Source organism: Neofelis nebulosa, chromosome 9 (genome assembly GCF_028018385.1).
Source record: "Neofelis nebulosa isolate mNeoNeb1 chromosome 9, mNeoNeb1.pri, whole genome shotgun sequence".
NCBI lineage: Eukaryota > Metazoa > Chordata > Mammalia > Carnivora > Felidae > Neofelis > Neofelis nebulosa.
In genome coordinates, this window is record NC_080790.1 from 62,974,490 (window position 1) to 63,000,805 (window position 26,316).

General features: G+C 36.2%; 1 long non-coding RNA gene across 1 annotated transcript in view; it reads left to right on the forward strand.

Annotated features, from left to right (window-relative positions):
• The first annotated feature begins 4,027 nt into the window (after positions 1 to 4,027).
• Positions 4,028 to 26,316, forward strand: part of LOC131485062 (uncharacterized) — a 181,459-nt gene continuing 159,170 nt past the window's right edge. Inside the window, exon 1 of the long non-coding RNA XR_009248608.1 lies at positions 4,028 to 4,326. This is a non-coding gene — a long non-coding RNA (uncharacterized LOC131485062). The remainder of the gene's footprint in view (positions 4,327 to 26,316) is intronic.

The following is a 26,316-nucleotide window of genomic DNA, read 5'->3' on the forward strand; positions in this document are numbered from 1 at the left end:
GGTCTCAATGAGCAATAGCCAGGTGCTGGCTTACCCCAGAAAATATTGGTGCAATTGCGCAGCAGCAGAGGTTCAGAGATTTTGACAAATCACAACACCTAGCCCATGCTTTCACTTCACTCTGGCATCTTTATCCCAGTGCCAGCAAATGTGGCTGCTCTACGGGGTCCTCTGGGACGTTTGACTGTGGGAGGCTATATGGCCTCTACCAAATCCTCTCCAAGCTGGGTAACTGCTTCTCCCTGTGTGGCACATGGACCCCTCAGACCCTGCTGCCTGCTCCTGGAGATTCACCTTGCTTTCTCACCACAGCACCACCAGGCACTGAGCTCTGAAACTTCAGACACTGTGCTCCACTGTTTGTAGAATCCTGGTGGTATTGAAACCCTCTCCTTTTTCCCCTTCAATGGTTTTGAGAAACAAATTTCTTGTTCTGTCCCCTGGAGTGTTTTCACTCTTTCTCTCCCTTTCTTTCCAGCTACTTTCAAGGGGAGAGCTTTTCTTGCACGATCCTGATGTGCCACACTTTTCTCCTTTCTCTTTTTCCCTCTGTCCTCACTCTACCAAAACAGCTCCCTAACCTCCATGGCTTTTCTCTCCCCTAGTTCATCTCTTTGCACCACATACCTTCCAAGTTCTGTGACTCAAGTGATGCAGATTGTTGTGTTAATTTTATTTTTGGAGGTGTTCACAACACCTAATCTAGCTGCGTTTCTAGGTGCTAATCTAGCTGCGTTTCAGGGACAAGACAAGCTCAGGATCTCTATGCCGCTTCACCATCTTAACTCCAATGCACAAACATATAATGTTGAGCAAAGGAAATTAGACATGAAAGGGGACACTTACTATATAGTTCTACTTATATTTTGTTCAAAAACAAGGAAAATGAAACTGTAATTTTCTAATTTAAGGTACAGATTGCACTTGAGGAGGAAGGGGAGTGTAGTGACTGGAAGAAAGCATGAAAGAAGATCATCTTATTACCTGGTCATAGTCTATCTCATGATCTGGATTGAAATTACATGGAGGTTCACTTTGTGATAATAATTGAGCTACAAACTATATTTTGTTCACTTCTCTATTCTTGTAATATTTGAATTACTTAAAAATGCTTAAATAATTACTTATATTCTCCAAAGTCTCAAGAAAATCATGCTTTATAAAGGTATTCCAGAACCGAGAAAAAAATGATGGGAACTTTCCAAGTCTGTTTTATAATATTAGTACATTTAATTCCAAACAAGAGAAAGACTATATATATATATATATATATATATATATATATATATATATATAGTGTTCTAGTTTGTTTCTTTTATATATATATTACATACATATATATTAAATTATATATATAACATATATATGTATGTAATACATACATATGTAATACAATATATATGTATGTAATGTGTGTGTGTGTGTATAAATATATATATATATTTATACACACACACACACACACACACACACATAAAAGAAACAAACTAAAAACCAATCTTATTCTTAAGTCTAGATGGAAATGTAAGCAAATATATCAAAGATAAATAAATATATCAAATACAAGAAAATTTTATCTAGTAATGGAAATCCTGAACAAGGAAACTATATCTCAGAAATGCAAGAATGGTTCAATGTAAGAAAAATATATTGGTGTAATTAAATAATTAATAGATTAAAGGAAACAACATATGATCATCTCAATAGAGAATAAAATTTCTTTCATACAAATCAACACAGATTTTCAGTAAATATTTGAATGAATTAATAAAGGTATGAGTGTTTTTTTTAATCAAATAGATTTTGAAATCTAGATTTTGAAAAAGATAAATATTTCGAAAAAGAAAATTTAGGACAGTTATTTTGAACCGTGGTGTTGAGAAGGCTTTCTAGAGCAGAAAAAAAGAGAAAAAAACTTCAGAATCTCCAAAGGACAGATTGACAGATTTTATGACATAAAATTAAATCTTCTGTATGACAAGATTCCATAGGCTAAGAAAAAAATACAAATGACACACTGAAATAAAATAATAAATATATAAAAAATAACAAGCACTATCTATCTATCTATCTATCTATCTATCTATCTATCTATCTATCTATGTATGTTTCAGGGGACCAGTGGGATGAAAGACTGAACCAGAAAAGAAGATATCTCAATATATTGTCCAAAAAAATGAATAGTCAGTTCAACATTGGAACAAGTAGAAATGACAGATAAATTTAAATAGACATTAAACTTAAAAAAAACAAGAACATTTAAATGAAAAAAAAGACTTTAAAAGATTAAAAACACATATGGTATTTGAGCAAGTATAGGGAAATGCAAGCCATCAGTAGTAATGTAAATGTGTATAGACTTTTTACAGGGGCAGTTTGTCAATTTCTATAAAATTCTCAAGACTTTGATCTAGAATTTTCACTTTTCAGTTTTTATGCTTAAGCAATGCTTGCAAAACACATAAAGAAGCAAGTAAAAGAATGTTCTTTTTTTTGGCAATTGAGAAAAATTGGGACTAAAAGATTCTAATAAAATACAATAACCAAACATTTGCATGAAGTAATTTCATCCATGTTATGGAAAACTGTTCAGAGTTCCAAAAGAATAAGGTCGATTTACAAGTCAAGAAATAGAAAGAGCTTGAAAAATTATTAAGTGGAAAACTTAAATTATAGAACAGAATTGAGTACTACCCTGTTTATGCAAAGAGAAACCATTTCTTTATATAGTAAACATATATATGTGTATATATGTGTGTGTGTGTGTGTGTATATATATATATATATATATGCGCATATATATGAATGTATATTTTATGTAAATGAATAGTACAAAGTTAGGAAGATACACTTAAGTGTTAACAGTAATAGTGATTAGTTCTGTGGAGAGGAGTGAAGTTGGGGTATGTGAAGTAGGATTTTTATTCTTTTTTTAATGTTTATTATTTTTTTCTTTTTTTTTTTTTAATTTTTTTTTTCAACTTTTTAAATTTATTTTTGGGACAGAGAGAGACAGAGCATGAACGGGGGAGGGGCAGAGAGAGAGGGAGACACAGAATCGGAAACAGGCTCCAGGCTCCGAGCCATCAGCCCAGAGCCTGATGCGGGGCTCGAACTCACGGACCGCGAGATCGTGACCTGGCTGAAGTCGGACGCTCAACCGACTGCGCCACCCAGGCGCCCCTATTTTTTTCTTTTTTAAACCACGTTATTGACAAATGATTGAAATACAAAAAGCTATACATATTTAGTGTGCACAACTTGGTGAGTTTAAGATGCGGCTGTTAGTGTTTATTCACTTTTGTGAGAGAGACACAGAGCGCAAGTTGGGGAGGGGCAGAGAGAGAGGGAGACACAGAATCTGAAACAGGCTCCAGGCTCTGAGCTGTCAGCACAGAACCTGACGCGGGGCTCAAAGCCACGAACTGTGAGGTCATGACCTGAGCTAAAGTCGGATGCTTAACCGACTGAGCCACCCAGGCGCCCCTAGGTTTTTATTCTTTTAATCTATATAGATACATATTGTTTCAATTTATAGAACAAATGTATGTTTGTGCATTGTTTATGTAATTAAAATATGAATTATAAATATGCTACAACACCCATGTGTGTCAAGGTATATGGGCTTGCGGTTTTATCAGCCCATCTGTGAGATTTATTTTTCAAGAATGCAAATCTATATTTTGTGGCTCCCAAAAAATCATCTCTGGTATCATAATGATAACATTCCAACTCAAAATATCAATTATAAGAAAATAGTCTAATAGGGAAAAATAGCAATAAAAAGTAGTGAAGAATATTAAAAACATAGTAAAAAATAAAACACAATAGGTTATACCTCTCAGCTGCATTTAGCATTTGAGAACATTTAGAATATCAAAGTTTATGGATTACTCTTAGAAAGATCCCCACCTAATATTGGCTCTAAATTCCATCTGATATTTATTGCAGAATTGGGGAACTGCACAGCAACTTTCCATCCTCTACCTCTTCATTCCCCACTTCCCTTATTATTCTGGCTACATGGAGAGAGTATTGACTTCTGTTCCAAGCATATGTCTTTCTTAGTGGGACTCCCCTTCTAGACCCTAGGGACCTTGAGCAACTAGTTTGTGTGCCAGCAGTTCTGTATTTTTGGATGATGAAAATTGATTTTCCTCCTTTTAGCAGGTGCAGTCTCCGAGTGAGCCTCTCCCCTCATGACCTGTGCAGATTATGCCATCAATAGTGGGAGAGGGGATGAGGACGAACATTTGGAGCCCTCAGCACACAGCTCCAAGGGGCCTGGTGAAGCCTTGCAGCAATGAGGGTGCACTAGAATAAAAGGTAACAATAAACTCAGCTTAGAACTGTTTCTTTCCTGGTACTTCCTGGACAAGTTCAGTATCTTTCTATGCATTTTCTGGGATTATCTAAATGGACGGATATTTATGTGGGGTTTATTATGGTCTATACACTTCTAAATGGATCATTCTTGTTAAACTTGAGTAATGGGGGTTTTCCTTTTAAGGAGGAGAATAATTATAAAGGATATCAATGTGGCTTAAATTACGTTTATTATAATGCAACTTCTATTTTTCAATCACAAGTAGGTCTTATTGTGCTTATGGCTGTTTCACATCTGGAAGAGTCTAGCTAAAGAGATGAAACTTTTTTGGTATGCATTGGAAAACCTGAGATATTTTGAGTCAGGGAATAAATACCAAAGTACATTTTTTGCTTGCATATGGGATAGATGGGCATTTTGAATGTAAAGGCAAGTAGACTAGTTAAAAGTTACTGCAGGCTTCTAGGTCTAAGTTGTTAAGTGTCTGGACTATATGGTGGCTGTGGGAGCAGGGGACAGGGGTAAATGCAGGTAGAAAACAGGAGTCTTTCTGCAGAAGGTGAAAAAACTCAAGGGGAAAGCCTTCTGAAGTTCTTGGTATTTTTAGATATTTTGTTTTTAAAAAGGTGAGACTAGCATTCAGTAGTATAAATAAGTGTCATTCGCTAAGACCTTGGAAGATGGGGAAAGAAAGAGTGTGGTTGGAGGGCAGAATTTACCAGGTTGATTTAAACAAAAATCAGGTCATTCAGGAGTGAATACACAAGGCAAGCAGGCAGTCTGCCATGACAACTTATGAGACAGTTTGTGGGTGAAGCCACAGAAAGCAGTAGCTGCTAGGACATCCAGAAAGTATGGGCACTGAAGGAGCACCCTATACTCTGTGGTGCTCAGGGTTAGTTTTCCTCCCTCATACTCAGCTGTTGCATATGCTAGAAATAGTTTGTCTCCTTGCCAGAGGAAAAGGTAAGTGAGGAAAAGGTCAAGAGAGACCACTTTTGAGTGATTCAGAAAATTATATGATATGGGGGAATTCTAGAAAGGCGGGAAAAAAATTATGGGATTAAAGTCCAAGGAAAAGATTTGGGAAAGTTGTAAGAAGGCAAAATCAATATCATATACAAGAGACAAGACGTGGAGGGTGTAAGAAGCACCTCAAGGTTGTCCCATTTCTGATTCACGTGAGACAAATGTACCCATGAGTATTTGTAATGGTACTGAGTTTGGTGGGATAAGTGATGATACATTTCAAAGAGCAAGAGTTCTTTTGTTGGAAAAGTGGGGGGGGGGTCATTAAAATTATGCAAGGGATTATATCTTAGTGATTTGAGCAAGATCTCTGAAGATGACTCTGAAACAGAGGGGCAAAATTGCCCAGCAAAACTCTCAGGAAAAAAATAGTAAGAATGAGTATGGCAAATGGTGTGCTCAAGGGAATAGTCTATAGGATCCCCAGTATTTTTCTGTAAGAATAACAATGGGCTTTCATATGTTAGTATAGCAGGTGGCTGAATGTGAATAGCAAACAATTAAGTTAAAAATTTGATACAATGACTAAAAACATATACTTGGTGTATGATTTGTGATTGGAATACAGAAATCCAAAAACAAATCTGCCTGGCTGTAGTTTATATAAAGAAGTCTTTTTGATATTAATTGATTACTCAGTAAATCAATGTGGGAATTGATTCACTGGGAGAATTGTAATATATATATATATATATCATATATATTATATATATAATATATAATATATATATATATAGACATAAGGTATTATACCTAAATGCATATGAAGTTCATGGTCCAAGGAAAGGTTACATTTCCAAAGAGATGGATTTTAGTAAATATAAGGAAAAGCTTTCTTTGTAACAATAACACCTTCCTACCTCAATATGGTCTTCTGGTGGGTCAGGGATGTTTCTGTCATTAGGAGTGACCAAATTGAGGCTGGGTGACAACTGCCAGAATTGCTGCAGAGGTTTCATTCGTTGGATGGAAGGTTGTACTAGGTTAGTCTTGAGGTTCCTTCCAAATTCAAAATTGTATTATTCTATGAAAATAAATTAAGATCTAACTATTTCAGACTGTGTCAGCTCTTCCTCGTGTGATTTACGACGTAGACTGAAGGGAGAAATTACAAAAAAAAATCAACTAGAACAAGCCTAGGATAATGGGATATACTTCCAAAGTGGACACTTTGAAAGTTACAATACTTGCTTAAACAAACAAGATGACAGATAGATATATAGATAGGCAGATGGATATGCATAAACATATGGATATAGATAGTTATTACTTTATAAACATATGTCACATGCTTGAAAATATCCAGATATTATAAGGCATCTTCCAGTGAGCATTTCTTGAAGTGGCAAAGGAGGAGTTAATCTTTTGTCCTCAAAGCCCACAAGAATGTTTATCAACCCCAGAGCAGGCCTCCTTTCTTTCTTTTGGTGAGTTAAGTCTGTCTGTGCTTTGTTTGACGCTGCCCATTTGAGGAAAGCTTATCCCTGACCTTCTGCCAGAGAGACTGATGGCAAGGACGGTTTGCACTAACCTTGACATTCACCAGGGTAAATGGCTTTTTCCACAAGTAGTCGACAAACAAGGAGAGCCAGTCAAGAGCTAATGAATCTGCACCTGAGAGAAACTGAACAACAATTGTGCTTTTAAAGAAAAAAAGAGTCCTTGGAAGGTGCGGGCCCATCTGGTGCTTTAAGGTTCAGGGGAAATTAACTCTTTTAGCCAATGCAGTTTGAAAATAAATAAATAAAAACAACCCCTTGTCTTAAAGTCTGCCATGAGGGGTCCTTTTAAAGTTTGACCTTCTGGTCTTTTCAGCTTTAAATGAACTCTCAGTGCCATTCTGTGGAGCCTGGGGAAGATAGAGTGATGTTACAGAGTGACCAAGATGGCAAGGCACATTTTTTCAGCCACCACTTATGCCACTCAGCCCCAATTCTTCTTCACTGAGTTCAAGGGAAGTAAATTGTGAATTTTTTTTTAAAGAGTGGCTCACTTTATCTACTGTATATGCTATAAAGAATCCACAAAAAGCAATATAGAATGGAACTTCCCTAATGCAATCAGACAAACTAATATTCCCTAAGGGCACCTTGTGACCAGATGCAAATCCTACTGGTCAAACTAAAAATTGTACTCCTGTGATATTTTGCAACCAGAGCCCCAGTCAATATCCTGTGAATTCTGCTCTTGTTCCTCAGATATTGATTATTCTGTTTTCATTGTATCTGTATATTACAATCTCTTCTATATAATTATGTCTAATATAAACCCACTCAGACTGTTCTGTATTTTGGGTGTGTATACCTTGGCTCTTCAGTAAGATTTATGAAGAAAATCATTCAGGTTAGGAGACATTTTTTCTCCACCACAACGTTGTGCAATTCTGGGATTAATAAGAACTTAGCATAGAAATGAATATTGGTGCCTTACAAAAGTTGACCAACTATATTTTTCCAAGTTTTCATTATTTTTTTTATTTTTTTTTTGCTCATGATTATGGAGAATCAGGGCTGGTATTCTCACCCAGATGATTTTATCCACCATAGCAAAAGTACTTCTATATTTCCATTACCCTCTGTTATTTCTCACTTTCAGTGATTGCATTATAACATATCTAAAAATGCATAAATTTTAAATATACAAAGTAAAACATTTTTTCAGAGTGACGTATCCATGCCACCACCAACCAGATAAAGAATAACATGTTATTAATAAAACAGAAGCTTCCTTAATGCCTTGTATGGTCACTTACTTTCCAAGGTAACCTCCATGTGTCTAGAGTTTTTGCTTAGTGTTATCTTGGTGAAATTCATCCATGTGGTTGAGCGTACATGTAATTTGTTCATTCTCAATGCTATATAAAATTCCATTGTATGAATATACTTCTTTTTATTTATCTAATGTCTTATCGACAAACATTCGGTTTGTTTCCATTGTTTATTATTGCTGTTTGTTATTAGGAATAATGCCACTGTATATGTTTTTATATGTGTATGCATTTTTGTTAGGAATGAAATTGCTGGGTCATAAGTAATGGATATGTCGGCTTTAAAAGGTATTATCAAATAGTATTCTTAATTATGAGAGCTTGTCTTTCTCCATATCCTCTCAATACTTGGTATTGCAATATTTTTTTTTCTTCCCTTGTCTTTATTTTTTTTTTTTCTGTTTTAACCTTTTTTGGAGGGATGAAGGGATGGTTAACTTGTGGTTTTAATTTCCATTTCATTAATACTAATGGTGTCAAGCATCTTTTCAGAAGTTTACTGGCTTTTGGACATGTTCTTTTGTAATGTTTCAAATCTTTTGCTCATTTTTTTTAGTGGCTATTTGTCTTTTCTTTATATGTTGTAGATATAAGTCCTTTTCCAGTTAAATGTATTGCAAATATATTCCCCGGCTATACAGCTTACCTTTTCATGAAACTTATAATGGTGTGCTTGATCACAAAAACTTAAGTTTTTTTTTTTTTCATATTCCCAACACTATACTTTTCATCTCTGTGATGAAAAGTTTATTTTTTAAACTGGAAGTTTCTACCTTGCAGTTAAGAAACTTCTTAATTTTAATGAAATTAAATTTACTAATATTTTCCTTTATGCTTAGTGCTTTTTATTTCCTACTTAGGAAATTTTGCCTTCCCTAAAGTCATAAAGAAATGATCCTTTGTTGTATTCTAGAAGCTTTATTGTTTTACTTTTACATTTTGTTCTAGGATCCAGCAAAAATTTATTTTTCTACATATGTGAAAGGATCAAGATTTATTTTTTATATGAATACTAAAGTGGCCCAGCATTTAGCCTTTATATTAAAGTAATCATACTTGTGTGAGTCTCTTTGTGGATTCTCTTCTGTCCACTGATAAGTCTGTCTAAGCTGAGCCAGTATTACACAGTATTATTTACTGTAATTATTGTTAAATGGTTGTACAAACTTAATCCAAATTGGTTCTTCATCAGATTATCTTGAGTTCCTTTGGTCTTTTCATTTCCATATGAATTTTAGGATGCCTCTCACTTTCTGTACACACACATACATATACACATAACCTGCTAGGATTTTGACTGGGATTTTATTGATTATATAAATTAATTTGGAAAGAATTGGCATATTTACAGTATTGAATCCTGTGTTAAATACAAGTAAATCGATTGGTTTGTAAATGTTTGGTCATATTCTTGTTATCACTTATTGATAACCGTCATAGTTTTACTATTTTCAGGGCACAAACCGTTTACAATTTCAATATTGTAATTTTTTTGAGACTTGCTTTTGCTCTGTAAATTAATATTTAACTTTCTTTAAAAGAGATTTTTTTTTATTGTGTAGTCTTGCAGTTCTACATTTTATATGTCACTTAGGTTAAGTTGGTCATTTATGTTGCTTAAGTCTCTATCTACTAATTTTTGCCATCATATACAATCAGTTGCTGAAAGTAAATTTAAAAGTCTAATAAGATTGACTTTGTATGATTCTCCTTTTAGTTTGGGCAGATTTTACCTTACATATTTTAAGACTATGTTATTAGGTGCATACAAATTTAGAACTCATATCCTAGTAAATTAACCTTTTTGTCACTATGAAAAATTTCTTTTAATCTTCAATAATGATTCTTAACGTATTTATTCTGATATTAGAATAGTTAAATTGGCTTTCTTTTGGTTACTGCTTACATTCTATTCTTTTACTATCAATCTTTCCACATCTTGATGTTTAAAGCAAAATACTATTAGATTTTTTTTCCAGCCAGATAATTTTTATTTCTTATCTGGAGTAATTAATCTATTTGCATTTAATGGAATTACCTTGAGGGCTTAAATCTATAATTTTATAATAAATTATATATTTGTAACATCTATTTTTTCTCAATTTGTTGCCTTCTTTTTATTAATCTGGCAACTATTTTTAGTATTTCAGTCTCCTACTATTTGCAGTTATATATTATTTTATTGTTCTTTTAGTTTACTTTAGATATTACATTGTGCATCCTTGGCTTATTATACTTTATTACAGATTAGTATTTTTCCTACTTTTCTGACAATGCAAGAGATAATTTATCTCTATTTACAACCCTCCCAATATATACATTACTACTGCCTTTAATTCTCTGTACATTCTAAACCACACAAGACTAATTTTTAATATTTTACTCACTCAATATTCATGTAGGCTTTCCTAAATATTTATCATTGTGTATTTTTTATTCTTAAATGTACAGTCTTCTATCTGAGATTATTTTCCTTTAATTTATAGAACATCTTTTGAGAATTCCTTTGTTAAATTATATTGTTGATGATTTCTCTCAGGTTTTGTTTATCTGAAAATGTCATTTATCATTGATGTTTTGAAAGAAATATTTTCCAAATTTAGAATTATAGCTTGGCAGTTATTTTCTCTCAGAACTTTCAGATTGCATTCTATTATTCTTTGGCTTCATTATTTCTCTTGAGAAGTCAGCTGTATGTTTTGATATTGATCCTTGGAAGATAATTATCTGCAAACCATAATCTATTTCTGCCTTTTTAACATTTTACCTTTGTCCTTGGTTATAAACAGTTTCTGTATGTTAGGACTAGATGGATTTTTCTTTGAATTTATCCTGCCTGTGGTTCACACAGTTATTTACTTCTATGGCTGGATACTTTTTCTTATTTGGGGACAGTTTTGTTGCTATTTCCTCTTAAAACCTTGTTGCTGTTCCTTCTGTGATTCTAATTATGGGCATATTAGATGTATACATGATGTTCTTTACATGATGTCCTATATGTCTCTTATATTTTTCTATTCTGCCTCCATGTGGATATTGTCCTTTCTGCTACTGTGTCTAATCATGATAAATCTATTTACTGAGTTCTTCATTTAGTCATCACATTTCACATATCATAACTTCTATTTTATTATTTTTTACTAGCTTCATCTTGTCATCTATTTTCATAAATGTATTAGGCCTGGTTGACTTAGTAGCACTGAAATCCAAATTTCATACCTAGATTCATGTGACTACTGAAAATTCTTAATCCACCATTTTCTTCTTGCCTTTCCTTGGCCTTGGGTCACTTACTTATGGTTCAGTGCCTCAAGGAGAAAGTAGAAAACAATGCCAGTTCACCTGAATGTGGGTTTTTTCCTCCAAAAATTATGGTCCCTAAAGTCCTTGATGCCTTTGTCACTTTCTGCTGCCTTCAAATAACTGTATTTTGAACTGCATTCATCTGGCTTTTGTAGTTCTCTGTGGAAGGGGTGCTCTTATACAATATACTCCTCATGTCCAGGTGATTAGTAGTATTAACATGTTCAAATGCTATTTCAGGGGAGGGTAGTAATAGAAACTGGGCACTTTCCTTAATTGAAAAGGCAAAGAAGAGGAGTAAATAACAACATGCAAAGTTTACTTAACACAGGCAACACTGAATAGAGTGGTCAGATAGAATTTCTTTTGACCTAAAGTTTTGTATGCATTTAAGTAATTTCAAAATTTTGATCTAGATATTTTTAGCTCACTTTATTCATTAGGAAATGGAGGAAAATGCATCCCAGAGCATCTTGGCATCTTCCTGTGGGACCAGCTGATGAGAACCAAATTTGCGAGTACCTCCTGGGTTTCTAAACTTTCAGTAAGGTGACTATTATCAACTAAATTGTATTTCCACAAAGTTCGTATGTTGAAGCCATAACCTCCAATGTAACTATATATAGAGGTAGGGCCTCTAAAGAGGCTATTAAAGTTGAATGAGGTTATAAGGGTGGAGGCCTAATATGATAGAACTAATGTGTTTATAAGAAGGAAAAGACAGATCACAGCCCCCTTTCTCTCTCTCTTTCTTTGGGCATGCACATATAAAGGCCACATGAGGACACAATAAGTAGCTGGCTGTCCACAAGCCAGGATATGAGGTCTCAACACACACCAGCCCTGCTGGTACTACAGCCCTGAAGTCCCAGCTGCAACTTCTAGCCTCAGAATGTGAGAAAATAAATTTCTGTTGTTTAAGTCACCAGCCTATGGAATTTTGTTTTGGCAGCTTGAACAGACTACTACAGTAGCCTTTCCACTAAACCAGCTTCTACTTGTTCTTTAGAGATGTTTTGATTACTACTAGAGATGTCTAAAGGGAGTCAGACTGTGTCTACTCTCACCTCAGTCAAAGGAAGCTCTATGTTTACCTATTCTTAATATTGGGATTCTGCGTAAGATTTTTTTGAAAAAAAAAAGGTTTTGCTGAAAGTAATTTGAAAGTCAGTTATCCCATAATATATCAAGATTTGGAGTATTTCTGTAAATGTGGTATATAAAATGAGATCAAGATTTCTTATCATGTTAGAAAGAGAGTGGAGATAGCTCTGTTGGATAACAGAGGACAGTGTGACATGAGCAAATTCATTTTAATTTCTCCAAGTTTTCCTGTGTAGCAGGTAATTCTAGTCTTGACGAAAAGTTGCTTCTGTCAGAAATAGAAATTTGTTTATTTTTCTGTTGTTCACCTTACTTTCTATTTTGTCAACTTGGCAGAACTGTAATGCCATTTATTTTGAGATGCCCCCCTTTCCCATGACTGTTTGTTTCTAAGTTCTAGGAGACTTACTTAGTGCCATGGCCTTATTGTGAAGAGATGATCGGGGGTATGTAACTGCTGATGTTATGTATTTACAGGGGTATGATCCTTTTTTTTCCCCTGTGGTCCTCTGCAGACACTACACAGGTTGCAGCTAAAGCACCCCTTGCTTCTTTCTGCAAGTGTCTTCATTCCCGTGGCTTTCCCTGCTTTTATGTTATAGTGCTCACTGCATGTGGTAAACTCTTGAAGGGGTGACCTAGGCTTTTGCCATTCTATGTACAGCATGAAGACATTCCTTTAGCCCATGCTGCATAATGGGAAACGAGTCATCTGTGCTGTCAGATGTTGCAAATCTCAGAGTTTTAGTAATCTCCAGGGTTTGACCCAGGGAACAGGGCACAGGACCCCACTTTCTTTTGGATTTACCAACTTCTATGCATACATCACTTCCTCAACCCAATCTGTAGGAGGTAGACTGCCTTAGGGTTTGAGTTTTGTTCTTTTATCATTAAGTTTATTCCCAAATTGATAGTCTATACCGAGTCATTTCTGTTGCCTCGAGGGTCTTGGCTTTTGAAACTCAGAGCCAGAAAAATACAGCCTATCTTTCTTTTCTCCTGTCATATCTCTTCCCTGAGGCAGAATCATGGAATGGTCTAGCTGCCATTTCAATAATGGAGAAAGTGGAGAAAGTTAAAGGGATGGATGGATGGATGGATAGATAGATAGATAGATTTCTCATAAAATGTATAGCTTCAGCAAGATACCTATATTTATGTGTAGTTCTACAGTTCTAGTATATAATAAAAATAATAGTTTCATAATTCCTTTTGATGAATGGTTATTCTGCAGGTTATCATGGTAAACACTTTGCATACATCAACCATTTCTAATCTGCCCAATAATCCTGTAAGGTTTTCTTATCTGTAATTCACAACTAAGCCTTGCAAATGTTTAACTTAACTAAGATCATGGAATTAGTTAAGTGGCAAAGCCAGTATTCTAGTTCGATCTATCTTACTTTCACATTTGTACTCTTAATCATGTTGAACTACTCCTCTTTAGGGGACAGAAGTCTTGCCATTCTGTAATGTGTGTGAAAACATATTTAGTTGTGTTTAGGAAGGAGATGGGAAGCTATGAAAGAAAGCATGAATGTGTTGCCATTACATATGAACCAGGCCATAACTTCACCTGTGGTAAGTAATTGGTTCATGCACATGTTCGTTTAATATTCACAGGAAAATTAAAAGATTGTTCTATCATTATATTCATTTTATAAGTAAGAAACTGATGCACAGAAAGGACTGAACCCAGGCAGTTGAGTTCTAGAGTCCATGTTCTTGACCATTATGTTTTACTGCCTCTTCCATAAAAGAGACAGGAGAGTGGTAGGTACCCCCTAGGAAAGCCTGCCAAGTGGTAGACAAACGTGTAACTTCTTCAACTCTTCATGGGATCCCCATATCCATTTATGCTGCCTGAAGGCTTACCAAGCAAAAGTTAATACACTGGGGAAGGTAGTATTTCATCTCATTCCAAGTCTGTTGGTCCCCAGCAGCATGATTTCTGGTTTGAGATTTGGGTGTCTCCAGACAGACAAACTCTACAATCCAGTGAATGTCAGTCCAAATATGAGCCATATGAATGCACCTGAACCATAAGCACAAGGCTGATTTGTAGCTCTCAGTTCATTCTTTCTTTTTCATGACAAGGCATAGCATGAATAACAGAGAAGGCAAAGAGTCAAGGGCTCTCTGACTCTCTGAGGCTCTAGTTCCCCAAAAGCTGTTTTCCTGGCTTTGCTCTTACAGCCCTCTCTGTGCCCTGAACATTTCTTTCCAACCTTACTGTGTGTTGAGTTTTGCCTTCCTTTATTTTTTCTGTGCCCTTTGTTATGTTTGTTGGAGTGTGTGTGTGTGTGTGTGTGTGTGTGTGTGTGTGTACGTGTGTGTGTGTGTGTGTGTGTACATATATTTGTAAAAACAGGACACCTTTGTTGCAATTTGCAAAATAAAGACATAATGAATGGAAACATATTTTGCTTTTTGATGCATTGGTTTCAGGTTAATAAATGCATGTTGTTCATGATAAGTAGGTCATTACTTGGAACTCCATCTCTGGAAACTTTTTTCTTTACTCACACACAACACCTGCCTGCTGCAGTCCTCCTCAGATGCCCACAGGGGATGGGCAGACCTCATTCATTGAGCCTTCTCTCTGATGAATGTCTGTGATTGGGCTCAATCATAAACTACCCTCACAATCTTCTGGATTATTTATTCCCTGTGAAATATAGCAATGAAGAAATAATCTTCTAATTCTGCTGGTAGATCTCAGCTGGGCTAGCTTATCACATTTAATGGATTTAAAGAGAACTTTGGCGAACTTTATAAATTAAATGGGCTTCCTTGCTCCCTGCTTTCTTTTGTTACTAAGTGAACACTGATGCTACTGTGTTGTCATGGGTGTACCAGCATAGAAAATGATTGCAGATGCTTGGCTATGGTAATTTTACACTTTAGTCAGGCAAGGGGTGTTACTATAGGGAATCTAATTCTTTCTGCTGTTGGCTCTTAGGTGGGGTCCAGTTCATCATGAGTCCCTGGTGATTATAAGTACAGACAAGTCTTAGTTATCTGAGTTGGAATCTCTCATGTGGTATTGTTCTTGGGGCTAATATCCATCCTCTGCTTGTGGCCCCTGGTATCAAGCAACTGCTGAAGAATTCAAGTGTTGTCCTAAAGGAATCCAACCTTGCCCCCAGATTACAACCTCTATACTACTCACTGTTTCAAACTATAATAGAAGGGTTGTTGGTTTGCTGATATGCTTGTCACTATAGCTCTGCTATGCATCACCTATATTATTTATATGGGGAAAGTATTTCTCCAAAAGCTGAGACCTCTTTTAACCCTGGGTTCTGACACTCACTGAATGAATGGCTTTGAGCAACTTACTTGATCTTTCTGGATCTCAATTTCTTTATCCCTATAATGACAGAGTTATTGTACTTCAGTAACCTCTAGGGACCTTTCTATCTCTGAAACTTCCCTTATTACACTCTGGAAACCTCAGTAACCTTCCTCTCCATGTTTTCTATATTATGCCTTTAAGACTTTGCCTGGTTAGCATATCACATGTTAGCTTATTAGAGGGGTTGGCGAATCAGTTGCATGGTTTGGATGTCTAGCTTGTGCTAAGAGCACTGTGGGGTGTTCTGTATTCCTCCTGCCAAATTGATACTGAGCTGAATTATGGAAATTACGCAGTAAGCCTCTATCTTTCTTCTTTCCATAAAGTGAGCCTTGAATGTTGATTACATTCAGATCACACTAAAATTTTCGTCCATTTAGAGAAATGCATGCTCTCCACTCTAGAACTTGGTCTTTTTTTTCCACTTGAACTCATTTGCCTTTTCCCAATAGATACTATATTTAGTCAGTTTGTGGAAACTAATTTTTGGTGTCACTGCACATTTACTCAAGGTATTTATTTATTTTTAAACTACAGTAAGCTAATATTTGCCAGCAAAGGATCCTGTTTGAGGTTCACTGATGCAACTGGAGATGCTGGCAAGGGAATTCTGGTTCTGTTAGCCAGCTCCCTGACGATGGCTCAGGATTCTAAATTGCACAGATTATCTCTCTGCTCTGAAATCTTAATACAAATAACTTTTCAATAATTAGTAAGGTTTATCACATGCATAAAGACATTGTAAAGTTATGAAAAACACTAATGTTGTTTTAATTGCCTTTAAGTTCCCTATGGGAGTTATATTTTCATTAGGGTACCCCTTACAATATTCACAGTTGGGAGGACACATCTGAGTCCAGAGAGGAATACCTTTTAATTTGCTTAACTCTTTCAAGCCCTCTACTTCCCATGTCAAATAACTGTTTAATTTTTATATACATAAAGTCCTATCTGAGGACTGCATTTTTTTTTTTAACACGGTAAATGGGAGGTCAAATGTGCGCATGGAGGAATCACTAGGAATAGGTAGGTGCAGGAAAGGCAAGGGACAGTAGTGAAGTAACTTTCATCAACAAAACTAAGTATTAGGCATGGGACACGCTTGTTCCCACAATGCAGGTGCAATCTGCACTTTAGTAAAAGTGTCATGAAACATGCAATTAAAGTTTCCTCCTCAAAATCATATTGTTTCAAAGCAGCAGAGATTTATTAGGCCATTGGGTCCCTCAGCCATTTTGAATACGGTCCCTTGAGAACACAGAGTTGAACTGTCAAGCAGACATTGGGCTTACCTTTAGGTACAATATGGAAAAATTCAGCAACATCCAGCTGGACCTTACATAAAAATGCAACATCCCCCGCCCCCATCCGGCAAACCAAGGAGACCAGTCAAGACTCGTGGCTGTGGAATCCTATCTTGCTCCTGCCATGCTGGAGTCTCCGTTATCTCTTGCTTCCACAGAGACTATACCATCCCCCATAACACTCATTCCCCAACTCAGTGTTACTCCTCTCAGTAACACTCTCATTCTCCACTCAGGTCTCACCTCAGTGTTGGGTCATAGAAAATCAGCAAGAGTAAGAAATGAACTGAAGAATGCTCTCCTCATCCTTGACTTTCTGAATTCCAAACATTGAAGTATTCTTCAGGGCAGTATTCTTGCTTTTATATTAACAATGCTTAGCAAGGGACTGACCTTGCCTGAGAAATGCTCCCCTTGGTCTATGCCAAATTTCAGTGCTAAGCTCATCATTTTTCCAGATCCAACTTGTGACAGATTTCCCCAAGTTATGAAACCATGACCAGTGTGCCTTGGAGCTTCCACTGCCCAATAGGTGGGATGGTGGGTTAAATCCTCCTGATTGATATTTTGCCAGAGAAGGAGGCATGTCTGCCAATATAAGTTCTAATTTTTAATGTATTCTCCAATAAAAACTAGGTGATACTATTTTATAGTACTGTGACTATCATGTCACAGTTACATTATTGTAGAATTCAGAAACTTTCTATTATGAGTTATATATTTTTTTCTAAAAAGGAATAAAAAATGTATTTCAAGTTCTAAAACACTGAATTATAAAGAGCTAATAGAGCAAAATCTTTTTGTAATACATGTGGGGACAAAATAAGCAGGGATAAAAACAAAAATAACAGTTATATTTCAAATATTTAGTTGACACATATTTTTAGAAATAATTTTTATAAATTTTATAAATTACATATTATGTAATTCCATTTATATGAAATGACAGATGAGCAAAATCCAATGATACAAAAAGTAGATTAGTGGTTGCCAGGGGCTGGCAGGAAGGGAAAGTGGGAAGTGACAGCTAAGGGACACAGGTTTTTGATTTTTGTTTTGTTTTGTTTTGTCTTTTGAGGTCATGAAAGTATTCTAACATTAAATAGTGGTGATATTTGCACAACTCTGTGAATATAAAAAAGTCCCATTGAATTGTGTTTTAAAAGGGTGAATGTTATGACATGTAAGTTGTTTCCCAGTAAAGCTATATGTGTGTGTGTGCACACACACATATATATATGTGTATATATATATATATGTATATATATATATATATATTTTAAAAGTAGCCTATCCCACCCCTGGCTTTGTCATACCCAGAGATGCCTGGAGATCTGAGATCCCTGGGAGTGAACTTTGTGAGAACATATAGGCATAGAGAAAACTACCATCAAAATAATAGAAAATTTGGGTTCTTGTGGTTCTAATCTATATTCTGTCTTTATCCTAAAGTAAGATTTATTGATAACTTATTTCTCAAATGAAGGAAATGGAAATAATATTCATTACTAGTCATCAAATTGGATTGCCTGAGAGAAGCCAAATTATGAAATCGTATACAGGCCTGGCCCGCTGAGAAAGGTTGCATCTCTTGCAATCCATTGGGGATAAAATCATGTTTGTGACACTACCCTGTCCCAAAATAACCGTAATATCAACTATTTTACTACATTTCTGATAATATATTTTAGAAACTACTATGCATAGTAGCTTCTATTTCTCCATTTATTTCCCAAATAGACTGGGAGCTTCTTGATGATAGGGGTCCTATGGTACTTAACTTTGATTCCCTGTACCTGACAATGACAAGTACAGAGAAGGTGTTCAATGTTTGTCAAGCATTTGAATGACATAATATTTTATTTTATTTTTTAAAATTTTTTTTCAACGTTTTTTATTTATTTTTGGGACAGAGAGAGACAGAGCATGAACGGGGGAGGGGCAGAGAGAGAGGGAGACACAGAATCGGAAACAGGCTCCAGGCTCCGAGCCATCAGCCCAGAGCCTGACGCGGGGCTCGAACTCACGGACCGCGAGATCGTGACCTGGCTGAAGTCGGACGCTTAACCGACTGCGCCACCCAGGCGCCCCATGAATGACATAATATTTTAAATCTCATCATTATTAAGAGATTATAAAACTCCTTTGTTCCAAGACTTGAAAAACACTTAACAAACTACAAGATATTAGAAGGAATGAAGACTTCTGCTTCTGGCAATAGCAGGGTAACTGGCACTGGATCCACCCTTACCCAACATAAAAAAAAAAAGTTATAAAACTGAACAAAATAATTGAAGCAAATGTTTTCAGACTTTGGATAATAGGCAGCACAGTGTTTCAATCTCTAAGAAAGGGAAACAAATAAAATGAACCCTCTAATTACTCCAGCTTTCTGCCTGAAAGTACTTTCTAATCAGGGTACAAGAAGGGAGATCTCAAGCAGAGTACTCAGCTATGGAGGCAGAGATCATAATTGAAGGCAGCAGAAAATTTGCTGGGCAGATTTCCAGAGAGGAGGGTGCTGTGCAAAGAAGGATCACCATAAATCTGCATACAGATCCTTTGAAATCTTTGGCTTAATACTACACTGCATTTACATAGGGAGAATGACTTCTGGGAAACTGCGGGTTGAACAGAAATTCCAGAGGTAACCCAATGGTAAGGTGTCTGATCAGCCAGAGGGAAGAGACCTTGCTGAACACTCCCAGTATTCACTGAGACCTTAGAAAGGCCACAGATTAGGAGTAGAGAAATTTAAGACCTATTCTCACAAGACGTTCAAATCAGCCTTGGAATGATCAAACTGATCTGCCAGAAAATCAAATGCCTTCTAAAACAAAACTAAACACTCTTTAAAGGAAGTAAGCAAAAGCTAGCCTCTCAACAAAAGAGCAATCTCAACTTCCATCAATTAGAAATATTACTAAAAAATAAAAAGTAAAAATATCATTAAATGTGTGAAGGGTGAAGAATGTGATCTGTTTACAGAGGAAAAAAACAATCAACAAAATAAGACACAGAAATTACTGAGCAGATGAAATTAGCATTCAGGTTTTAAAATAGCTATTGCAAATAATCTAAAGAATTTAAAGGAAAAGATAAATATAATGATAAAGATACAAGAAAAGAAATGGAAATTATAAAGACAAAACATTGCAATATCTGAAATATAAAATTTACTATTTTGGCTTAAAAGTAGATTAGATACTGCAAAGGGAAACATTGATGAACTTAAATTATTGTAATAGATACTATCAGCACCAAAGCACAAAGATTATCTGTATGCGCTAATAACAGAGCATAAATACTTTGATTGCTATAACAAGTAGACAAAAATCGTTAAGAATATGGAAGATTTGAGAAACTTTATCAACCGGATCAACCTAATTGACATTTTTAGAACACTCCACATAACAATAGCAAAACAGAAAATATTTTCAAGTGACCTATTCAGCAATAAAGACCACCTGTTGAACAATAAAGGAAGTCTCGATAAATATTAAAGGATTAAAATCATACAGAGTATGTTCTCTGAACAAACCGGAATTAAATTACTAATCAATAACCAAAAAAATCTGGAAAATCCCAAATTCCTGGAATGAAGCAACATAATATCAAATAGCCCTTTAATCAAAGAAAGCAAAACAAAAAGAAAATATCTTTTAAATAAGTAATAATAAAAACATAACGTTAAAACTTGGGGGATGCAGTTAAAACAGTAGTAGGAAGAAAATATTTAAACAAATTTTTCATAAAAATGATATATTTTGCTCAAGAAACACATGAAAAGATGGTAGTATCATTGGTAATTAGGGAAATAAAAATTAAAACCGCAGCAAAATGCTCTTTCACACCCACTAGATTGATTAAAATTTAGAAGGCTGACAATACAAAGTGGTGACAGGGATATGGAGAAAATGGAACTTTTAGACCACTGCTGAGAATATAAAATGGTAGAGCCACCTTGGAAACAGTTGTTTTTGTTTTTGTTTTTGTTTTATCAAGTTAAGCATGCACATACCATATGACCCAGTGATTTCACTTCTGCGTTATGTACAAAAAAGGAAAAGAAAGCATATGCCTCCATAAAGACTTATATATAAATGTTTATAGCAGCTTTGTTCATAAGAGCCCCAAACTGAAAGTGAGGCAAATGCCTAGTAACAGATAAATAAAGAAACGGTGGTATATATATATATATATATATATATATATATATATATATAGGAAGACTACTAAGCAATGTAAATGAAAGAACTGTGAAACATACAACAGTGATGAATCTCAGAAACATCATGCTGAGTGAAATATACCAGATAAGAATATCTATTACAAGGTTCTACTGATAGGTCTAGAACAGACAAAACAATCTATGGTGAATATTTCTGGAGAATGGAGCAATCTCTGTCTTTGAGGAAGTAGGTGAGAATTGGAGAAGAGACACAAGCAATATTCTATGTGTTAGAAATGGGGTATGTGCATTTTTTAAAAAACTTTTCGAACTGGGGCGCCTGAGTGGCTCAGTCGGTTGAGCGTCCGACTTTGGCTCAGGTCATGATCTTCAGATTCTGTGTCTCCCTCTCTCTCTGCTCCTCCCATGCTCATGCTCTGTCTCTCTCTGTCTGTCAATAATAAACAAACGTTAAGAAAAAAAAAATTTTAAATAAATAAAAACTTTTCAAACTTGCACACTGGTGTTCATCTCACCATGTATAAATTATACATCAATAACAAATTTAAATTTGCAGAGATTAATGTGTCAGTTCATTCTTTTCACTTTCCTAAAAAATTTAAAAACTAACAAAATAGCAACAAGAAAACTTATATTATCATTTCATGAAAAATAAATATTTTAATTAAATAAAAGAAAGCAACACCTTAGAAAATAAGATAATTGTTTAAAATAAAGACTTCCACAATGTGAATCACTCAGTTCTTATTTCATGAGTGACTTGAAAATTCCTCATTGGTTGCTCTGCTGGGCCAGCCGTATCCATTCGATCTAGTCAAACCAGACTTGTCAGATATTAGCAAATAAAAGCGCAGAGCATCACGTTTGCAAAGGACAGGTATTGGCAAATATTGCATAGAACATAACTAATACTAAAATATCATTCACAGTTTATGTGAAATTCACATTAACTGGATGACTTGTATTTGATTGGAGTAATCTAAATTAAACTCCTCAAAATGGAAGCCCAGAAATGTCAAGAGATTTTCTCCCAAGATCTCACCAATAAAAAAAAAAGAAAGAAAGAAAGAAAGAAAAGAAAAGAAAAAAAACTTCAAATAGTGCCCTGGCTTTTTCTTCTGCAGCTCAGTATTTGAGTTGGTAAAATGAATGGTCAATTTTTTGGAACAGAATTATGAAATAGTAGTTCCCTTCTGAAAATTATGCTAAATTATGTTTTCCACTAGAGGGACAGCAATGCAATCAGTCAAAAATGTCAATCTAATGGCACCATGGAGGCATATTCAATGAGTACTTTTCTGTATTTCATTTTATGAGGACAGCGTTATCCTCGTCTTTAAGTGGGGGTAATGGTAGAAGATTAAATGAGGTAACACATGTCAGTCATGGTGTGGCCCTTGGCAAATGCCCAGTAAATAGTTATGGCTACTGCTTTTCCTTTTCCAATCTTACTCTTCAGTGTTAATATTATGATTACTTGTTTAAAAATGCGCACACTGTTAAAGAATATTGCCTTTACTTCAAAAACACAAAGTACTCAGCTACATGTGGATCATGTGTGTGCACTATATACATGTAGGGCTTTTGGGTTTTCCTTTCACTTATAATAATAAAATACCAAACCTTCTGCCATGCCTAAGTGAACCAAATGTCATCCTATTTCTCTCCTCCTCACTCACCCTTTGGAACCACTTAAGATTATGTTTTTGCTTGTATCAAATAATCTTTGTTCATTCTGTTCCCTCTGCCTAGAATGCTTTTTCTTGTATTCCTTGTATATAAGGCTCTTTCCCATCCCTTATGTCTCAGCATAAATGTCACCTACTCAGAGGGGCATCTTAGGCCACTGTAGTGATCCCCCTCTGTTAATCTCCCTCTCAACCCCTTGTTTATGTCCTTGTAAGCACATTTTCTTACTTGAGAACATTCTGTTTGTACATCTGTTTGCCTGTTAATTACCATCTCACCCACTGGAAGATGGTTTTCATGAAGGCTGTCACAGGGGGCACAATGTCTTCTTGGTCCTTGACACTTGGCACAGAACTTCATACCATCTGAGAGGGAAGGACTGCTTCCTGCTCTGTCTCTCCACACCCCCACTTACCCCTCTTCTTGCTGTCTGCACTTCTTCCGTGAACCTTCTATGACCTCCCAGGTCTGAGCCCTCAGTTACAGCCCGGCAAAGTTAGTTGAAAGCATATACTACAGTTTATAATCATACAGTCATTTGTGTGATGAGTTGAGTAAATATCATCTCTTTCATTAGGCTGTATGCTCCCTCTGGCTGTGCTCAGGGCCAATTTGTTCATCTCTGCAACCTTGGTATCTTTCATGGTGCCTCTAATCTGAATAAGATTAGAAACATGTAAGATTGATACTATTTGGTCATTTTTGACCTATTAAAATGACAATTTCACATGGCTCAAACTAAGTCCTCAATACATGACTTTTCCTTCTGACATTGTACTAAATTGTGCTTTTCACTTGGAATGCTGGAAAACCCCACTTCCTGGTGGATTTGGATCACCTTGTGCTGTAGAGAACTGCAAAGGAACGGCTCAGGGTTATGTACTCAACGGGGTCGGGCACAAACAAAAAACTCACCAATATCCAAACATGTCCTGTCTCCTCTTGCCACATCCCCTTATCTGCACCAACCACCCCCCAGCTGCTTCAGGAGCAGAAGCAGGAAAGGAAACAATGTCTGTGGAATATTCTGCAGGCTGGGGTTTCTTGCGGTACCTGGCTGTAGAGGGTCATTGCTGGGGCAAGCTGTACTTTTCTGTGATCTTTGTTATTTTGTCCGCATCCCTTTGTTACTATTAGAGGGGTCAGTTGTGTGAGAAAGCCAGCAGGGAGCCTGGAGATTGTTAAGCACCAAATTCTGTTTAATATATATTTCATATGGGCATATTTCTTGCATCTAAAAAAAGTCAAATGCCATAACAAATATTTTAATATCCCACATTTCCTTTTTGTGGACTGTGTTTGTTCTGTTACCATCTTCACACACACTTCCTATCTCCTCATATCATTTTTCAACCACCTCTTACTCCTCTCTCCACTTTCTCCCTCTCTCCACTTTTCTCCCCTCTCTGCTGGAGGAGAGTCTTTGGTCCGTAGAAAGTGTCCTAAACTTTAATCTACCCGCACTGTTCACATCAATAAGGAATTTTTCTTACTCACCCTTGAGCTATACCACGGGATCAACCCGTTGCCCTCTTGACCTATTCTGGGAGTAGAATTAATAGTACACACACATTCCCCTATGATGTTTTATCTTTGGGGTTGGCTTGGTGGTATATTCCCACTCTTCTCTGTTGTGTTTGATTCAATGTCAGTGCAATTCGAACTAGGGGATATATCTCCGCCTGCCACTGTTTGTCAGGATCTGTTTGGAACGAAGAGGCCAGGAAGAGAGGAGGCTTTAAATGAGCAAAATGAATGAAGGAGGAAAGAAGCCAGTACATAAACAACAGAGATTTGACTGCGGTTAAATGGGAGACTGTGATCAGATGGAAGCTGATTAATATTTTCAATGTTTATCAACGATGATTAGTGATGGGATAATTGTCACGGATGAGTATCTTCAGCCTAGGCAGCCCCGCTCCAGGCAACAGATATTCAATATGATTACCAGATTAATAAAATATATTCCACGAATACCACTGCAGGTCTTATGCTATGATTTAACAACATCAGAAAACCAAACAAGACAGTCACTTCTCTGATAAAAGAGATCTCCATTTGCTGTGTCCTGAGTTATAATTGCTATAATTGCTTTGTTTCTTCAAATGTCCTCAGGATTATATAATTTGGGGGAGGGAGCTTGGAGAGGGCCATTTTCTAAAATTACTGAAATTGAACTTGTCTCAAATTATTTTAGAAGATGATGTGAGAATTTGGGGAGACAGGGAGGCATGGGAGGGAAGTTATTTAGTAAACGCTTCATTCCTTCATTCTTTTGGGCATCCATGCATCTAAAACCATTTACCTTTTCTGGGAAATACCCATCTTATTTAACAGATCCTGCCTCCTGATATGCAAAACCAAAATTCCAGACACTTGCTTTCTTAGCTGCTACGTAGAGAGCCTCTACCTCAGGCACATGACCTGGGCACCACAGCTCAGATATCTGGCTCCAGACATTGATTCTGAAGCTCTTAACATGTTTATGGAAAAACAGGGATCTTGCAGATGCCATTCTCACATGGCTGGCAGCAGTCAATGGTTACATGTGTTTTCCAGAAGCAACACTGGCCTTAGCAATAGACTCCCATATCCAGCTTGGGTGATTTGATAGTGTGAATTAGCATCACCGCAGCCCAGTGGCTGCTCCATGTTATCTCCGTGGGGCCACTCCCACTGTGTCATTTGGAGAATTTATTCCTAGCTGCATAGGCTCCAAGCCTGATTTCCCCAGACCATTTCGAGATCATGTGAGCTATTATAAACCTTTAATAAATTAACTGGAGCTGATATCTGTTGCTTATAACTAACACCTTGACTGATAGAAAGCTTAAGAAAGACCCAGGAGCGATTTGGCTGACATGTTAGGTTTTTACTGCTTCTTAACAAATTAGCACAAGCTTAACAGCTGAAAATAACAAACACTGATTATCTCACATTTTCCATGGGTCAAGTGTCAGGGCACAGTATCACTGGGTTCTCTGCTCAGGATCTCAAAACTCCAGTCAAGATGCTGGCTGAATTGCCTTCTTATCGGAGGCTCAATGGAGATTTGCATTCATGCTCCTTTAGGTTTCTCGCAGAATTCATTTCCTTATAGCTGTGGAATTCATGGTGGCTTGTTTCATAAAGTCTAGCAAAAGAAAGAATCTTTAACCTTTAGACATTATTTTAGGCAGATCACCTGATTTAGTCAGGCTCACCCAGGTAGTCTCCCTTTTGAGATATTTAAAGGCAACTTAC